General features: G+C 44.6%; 2 non-coding genes across 2 annotated transcripts; both read left to right on the forward strand.

Moving 5' to 3' along the window:
- The first annotated feature begins 686 nt into the window (after positions 1-686).
- Positions 687-776, forward strand: trnar-ucg (transfer RNA arginine (anticodon UCG)). The gene is given in 2 exon segments: positions 687-723; positions 741-776. It is a non-coding gene; the product is annotated as a tRNA-Arg (tRNA).
- A 3817-nt stretch (positions 777-4593) lies between these two features.
- Positions 4594-4666, forward strand: trnat-ugu (transfer RNA threonine (anticodon UGU)). Its single transcript has one exon. It is a non-coding gene; the product is annotated as a tRNA-Thr (tRNA).
- The last annotated feature ends 1780 nt before the right edge of the window (positions 4667-6446 follow it).

Consider the following 6446-nt stretch of genomic DNA (forward strand, 5'->3'; position numbering starts at 1 on the left):
TGGGCTTGATGGCCGGCGCGGACACGATGGGCCGAAGGGCCTCTCTCCGTGCTGTCTAACTCTATGACTCTGTGTCGATTATACAGCAAGAAACCCGCGATTTTATTATTACACGGATAGAATGCCGTGCTCAATATTAACAGTAACACTGAGCGCCAGGTCTGGATCTGACGTTTACCCCGTGGTGCGGGACCCCCTCCGCGTTTCTATTTACCAAAAAATGAAAATCAGAAAATAAGAATCTCACCCAGCAGAATTGGGGATTGTTCGTATTTTGCAGGACAGGATGAGGCCGCTCGGCCCGTCGGGCTTGGATCGTAAATTCTGTTCACATTCTCCGCTCGGTGTTGTTCTCCGTGTACATTTTTAATTTACCGATTTGTCTTTTCTTTTATTTTCCTTCTCTCTCTTTTGCAGACTGAGTGGGAAAGAGGTTCGCTTTGGAGGAGAAACATTTCGATCAAAGATTTGAACATTGTTTATTCTGATTGTAGGTTTCTCGGAGACCCAGCGGGAGTTCACTTCTCAGTTTCATGATTAGTCGGAAACAGTAGAGCCAACTTGCTGCAAGACAGAAAACAATAAATGAACAACATCAACAAAGTGAAAGGAAGAGAAAGACACAAGCAGAGTCTTAACCACCCCTGGCCCGGGTTTAATATCATTTGGTGAAACGTTCGAACAGCGGCCGCGTGGCCTAATGGATAAGGCGTCTGACTTCGGAATTAATTGACGATGTTATCAGAAAATTGTAGGTTCGAGTCCTGCCGTGGTCGTTTTTACATTTGTTCCAACGTGCGCCATATCTGTTTTGCACCGACAGTTTCTCACAGTGACTGACCGAATGGAACGGAAATATGTAAATTCCTTTGCTTACAGAAGCTGACTCTGCATTTTCAATATTGTCGATCTGGGTGCACGGTCAGGACATAGTTTAAAAGTAGCTTTATTTCTACTGTTTGGATTCAGAAATGATCGGCTGATCCATTGTGCTCTGTCCGGATGGGTCCGAATCCCATCCGCGTCGTTATTGTATTGACAAGGCCCGACATAAATTTTGGACAATCAAAACGGGTTTGAATGCTGTGATTATCAATCCGACACCAGTGTTTTATGTGTTTTAAGTCTGTGTCTCTGGATTGTTTACATTTTGTTTAAATGGAGAGGGATAATTGGAATTATTCACCTGCCCTACTCAGATAATGGTCGAGCAGAGAGGGCAGATCGGAGAGAAGTCTTTCTGTCCTTCCTTGCTGTCTCTGGGGTTTACAGCGAATGAAAGGTTCACGGGAATAACAAATGATAAGGGAGCTGGAACATAAAGAGTTAACTTTATCCATCAGGAAGAAATCTAATTTCAAAACATTTTAACAATCTTGAACCAGTCCAGTTATTAGATTTACACCAAGTCTGTACATGTTTTGCTGTTTCGTGTCATCTGCAAACTTTGAAATTCTGCCCTGTCCATCCAAGTCCATGTTGGACACTATCGATTTCAAGCCGATGATATCAGGCCTTCTTTACCAAAATCGTTTTCAATGTTAGACTTGCATTATCAAGTAAGATTTTGAAGAATATATTAGATAAGAAACTACATTGCCGTCTGGATATGCAACGTAATAAAAAGCTTCCTGATTTCCCTGTGAAAATCCGAGCTCTAATTTTATGTCCCGCCCCACCCCCACCACCAGAGGAAATAACTTCTCTGTATCTACTCTTGCGAACCGTTTTATCATTTTAAATACCTCAATCAGATCAACCTTTCAAACTGAATGGAATACAATCCAAGTTTATGCAACCTGTCCTCATGATTTAACCCTTTACGACCAGGTATGATTCTGGTGAATCTGTGCTGCACCCCCTCCAAGGCCAATATATCCTTCCTGAGGGGCGGTGCCCAGAACTGAACGCAGTTCTCCAGATGCAGTCTGACCAAGGCTCGATACAACTGAAGCATAACTTCCTCCTCTTTATATTCCAGTCTCCTTAAGATAAAGGGCAACATCCTTTTAACGTTTTTGATTACCTTTTGTATTGTCCACTAGTTTTTAATGATTTGTGTACATGGACACACAAATCCCTTTGCTCCTCCACTGTTCCTAATCTCTCGACATTTAGAACATTTTCCGATTGATTGGATCCAAAGTGAATTACCTCACACTTCCCCACATTGAACTCCATTTAACACAGTTTGGCGAGTCACTTAATCTGTCTCTGTCCCTTTGTAACTTCCTGTTCCCATCCACTCAGGTAACTGTGCCTCCGATCTTACTGTCATCTGCAAACTTGGATATAAAACTCTCTATTCCTTCATCCAAGTCCACTGAGAAATATTGGGAGCACATTCCCGAGTCTTCACTGAAATCCGGGTTATTAATGTTCTGAGGAATCCAAGAAATCCCACGGTGTTTCCCCACAGAGGTTTCAGTGAGCGCTCCAGTAAATCTGGCCCTCGGGACTTGATTGGAAACCCTCAGTTTTTGCTGTTCAATCAGAATTGTCTTTGCATCCCGTGCTGGCGAGTCAGGGATTAGTGTTCCAAGAATCAGGAATAAGATCAGGAACCAGATCTTGCCGACTGCGCTACTGGAGAAATATGAGTTCGATTTTTTTTTTTGATCCGCTCGATCAGTTTGAATTTGACCCAGAAACAGGAAGCGGTTTTGGTGAAACTGATCCGAGGGTGAAGCGCGAAGGTGGTTGAAGCGATGAGCTGCTCAGTGATTGGATCCAGCCCGTGTGGCTCGGGATCCCGGTCTGGTCTCCGTCGCCGACACTGTTTTCTCCCTGATCGGTTTCCCTCTGCTTTCACCAATTGCCCCAGGGACCACCGTTTATATCTGGATTCAGCACCAGGCAGAGAGATAGAAACAACTGTCTGGTGTTTATTGACTTGATCGGGAGGTTAATGTCACCGATGGCTGATTCACTGAGATCTGTGCTCAGCCACCATTTGGTTTGGTTCCCTGTACGACGCTTGTTCTCGCCGGGTGAAGAAGACAGATTTTTGCTTTCACCAAGTCGACACAATACTGGACCGGCCTAATTTTCTGTGTGAATAACTGGGACAAGTGGTCAGAGCAGGGACAGAGAAGGCTGTTGTAAACCGCAGTGGAACAAAGTATAACTTTTGACGGATCAGAATTATTTCACGATCATTATAATCCTGCAATTGCTGGGACCTCGAGCCACAATGATGCATTCACGGCGTGCGCCATTGTCGATAGGTGAATGTTGCAGCAGGTGAGATACGGGATGAGGTGATTTGCCCATAATTTCTGGAACATTTGCGCCGCTCCACCGGAAGACTCGATTAAATAATAAAAGTTGTTCTCGTCGCTCAGCCCACCGTTGCCGTCAACCGTGATGCCGAATTCGCTGTATTTATGTCATTAATCGCGCCGCAGTCACTTGCAATTGGACAATAACGGCAAATGAAGTATGAGGCAGCAAGAAATGACTGAGAAAAGTCACAAACTTCAGCCTCTCAGCTTCTCTCCTGCCTTCTTACTCTCTTTCTCTCAGGTGCATCATTTTGTTCCTTTTCAATCGTTTTTGTTTCTCTCTCCTGCTTTCCATCCTTCTATCCAACACCGCCTTCTTACTTGGAAAAAGGCGCTTCTGCCATCCACAACTATGAGAGAAGCGATTTGGTGATAATTGACTGAGAACAAAAGCATAGGAAAGTTTGGCTGGGATTTCTCACCAATCAATCAATGAAAGCCCCAAAACGAGATTTACACCGGTCGACCAACGAACTAGAAGTAAAGGGAATCAGGGGTTACGAGGAGCGGGCAGGAAATTGGGCATGAATTTAGATTTGAGGTTAGCATCAGATCAGCCATGATCTTATTGAATGGCGGAGAAGGCTCGAGGCGCCGATTGGCCCACTCCTGCTCCTATTTCTTATGTTCTTTTAACCGCTGGCAATTGAACCATGCAGCCACTGCAAAATTTCGCCACCACCCACAGCCGATGAGCCATCCTTTCAGACTGTTCCTGCCCATCCAGTCTCGCTTTCTATTCCGATGTTCAGCACCATCGAGTTGTACGCGAATTATTTCAAGTGATCAATATCAGCCTCTCTTCACCAAATATTGAATGTACAACTTGTCTCATCAAGTAAGATTTTCTAAAATCGAAATGCTCTGAAGCCACATTGCCGTTTGTGTGAGAATAGGTACACCAGGTAGACTAGCGCTGGTGCACATTTCCTGATATAAAACACACACACATTAAACTATTGTGCAGTAGTTGTGGGAGGTCACCCACAGGAGGAGGTCAGGGCCTGGTGTATCACAGACATTACTCACCAACATTTCGTGGGAAGAGATGAGAAATGTAATAGTATCAGACCAGATAGTGTGGAGAGAGTGTGGGAATACTCTCTCCACACTGAATAGGGCTAGATATACGATGTACTGACAGGGGATAAGGAAGAGAAGGTCATGACTGATATCCATGGTTTCTCATGCAGAGACCGATGAACAAAAGATTGATGTTCTTGCGCAGACGCATTGAAGGAAGAGACTCAACAAAGTCGCTTGGCACAGGTATCAATGTCATAACGTTGGGAAAGCGCCACATAAATGTGGCGCTGTGGCTCAGTGGTTAAAGCACCTGTCTTGTAAACAGGGGATCCTGGGTTCAAATCCCAGCGGTGCCTTGAGCTTATGTTGTTTGTCTCCATGTTTTGTTGCTCCCATTTTTCCACCCGTTTCCTCCTCCACATTTGCTACTTGCAGAAGCCCTTGGTTTGCTTCCCAGCCTCTCTGTGTTGGCTGCCGAGTTAAATTCGTTCCAGAGATTCCCATCCACGGGTTTACAATTGCAACGAATTATCTCCGTGAGGTTAAAGTGCCCCCTGCTCCTTTATATTTCCATGTAATAATATCAATCAATTGCATAATAAAAATTCAGCTGTTCGCTGATATTCTGTCTTTTCCTCAATCAAGTGGACAGGAGGGAACGAATCTTTCTGTGTGGACGTTGGACAAACTGATTCTAGGGTGGAGCTAAACATTCATGGTGGAGATTAAACACAGACCAACACCGCGAGACCGCTTCTGGTCAACGACTTTAATTCTTAAACCAGAGCTGTTTTAGCGAAGAGGTTGCACTTCACTTCAATCGGAAAACATTCCACAATTTCAAAAGTTTCATCCCCTCATTCTTGAGACCGGACAGGAAGTAAAATTTCATTTTCTTTTTGCAGTTACAGCAACAGGATTCTTCTCAATGTAAGAAAAATGGCGTGTTTAAAACTGAAAGGAGTGAATTAACCGCAGATTCGGGGCCAGCGCTCTCCAGTTTGATCGTATCTACAACACTCATAGAATCATAGAATCATAGACTGGTTACAGCATGGAAGGAGGCCTTTCGGCCCGCCGAGTCCGTGCCGGCTTTCTGCAAGAGCAATCCTGCTAGTCCCATCGCCCCGCCCTATCCTCGTCGCTCTGCAACTGTTTTCCCTTCATGCACTTATCCAATTCCCTTTTGAAAGCCACGCCTGGATCTGCCTCCACCTCAGGCAGTTCATTCGAGGTCACAACCACTCGCTGTGTGAAACATTTTTCCTCATATCGCCCTTGGTTCTTTTAACAATCACCTTAAATCTAGGACTCCTGGTTCATGACTCCTCCGCCAATTGGAACAGTCTCTCTCGACCTCCTCTCTCCATACCCTTTATGATTTTGAATACCTCCATCAAATCTCGTCTCTGAATTCTGGCTCCAGGGAGAGAAGATCCAGCTTCTCCAGTCTATGCACGTAACTGAAGTCCCTCATCCTTGGAATCATTCCAGTAAATCCCTTCTACACCCTCTCTAAGGCCTTCACATCCTTCCGAATGTCCGTTGCCCAGAACTGCTAACAATACACCAGCGTGGCTGAACCAGTGTTTTATAAACGTTCATCAGAACCTCCTTGCTTTTCAAGTTTGGTTAACGGAGAGAAAACAGAGAGTGGTGATAAACGGGTCATTCTCAGGTTGGCAGGCTGTAATTAGTGGGGTGCCGCAAGGATCGGTGCTTTGGCCTCAGCTATTTACAATCTACATTAATGAATTAGATGAAGGGACCGAATGTAATGTATCCAAGTTTGCTGACGATACAAATCTCGGCGGCAAAGCAAGCTGTGAGGAGGACACAAAGGGTCTGCAAAGGGATATAGAAAGATTTATTGAGTGGGCAAGAAGGTGACAGATATAGTATCATGTGGAGAAATGTGAAGTTATTCACTTTGGCAGTCAGGATAGAAGAACATAATACTGTTTCAATGGTGAGAATCTATTAAACGTTGATCTTCAGAGAGACTTGGGTGCCCTCGTTCAAGATAAAGTTATTATGCAGGTACAGCAGGCAATTAGGAAAGCAACTGACATGTTGGCCTTTATTGCAAGGGGGTTGGAGCACAAGAGTAAGGAAGTCTTACAAAAGTTTTGGTCT

This window comes from Heptranchias perlo, unplaced genomic scaffold, assembly GCF_035084215.1.
Source record: "Heptranchias perlo isolate sHepPer1 unplaced genomic scaffold, sHepPer1.hap1 HAP1_SCAFFOLD_54, whole genome shotgun sequence".
Lineage (NCBI taxonomy): Eukaryota > Metazoa > Chordata > Chondrichthyes > Hexanchiformes > Hexanchidae > Heptranchias > Heptranchias perlo.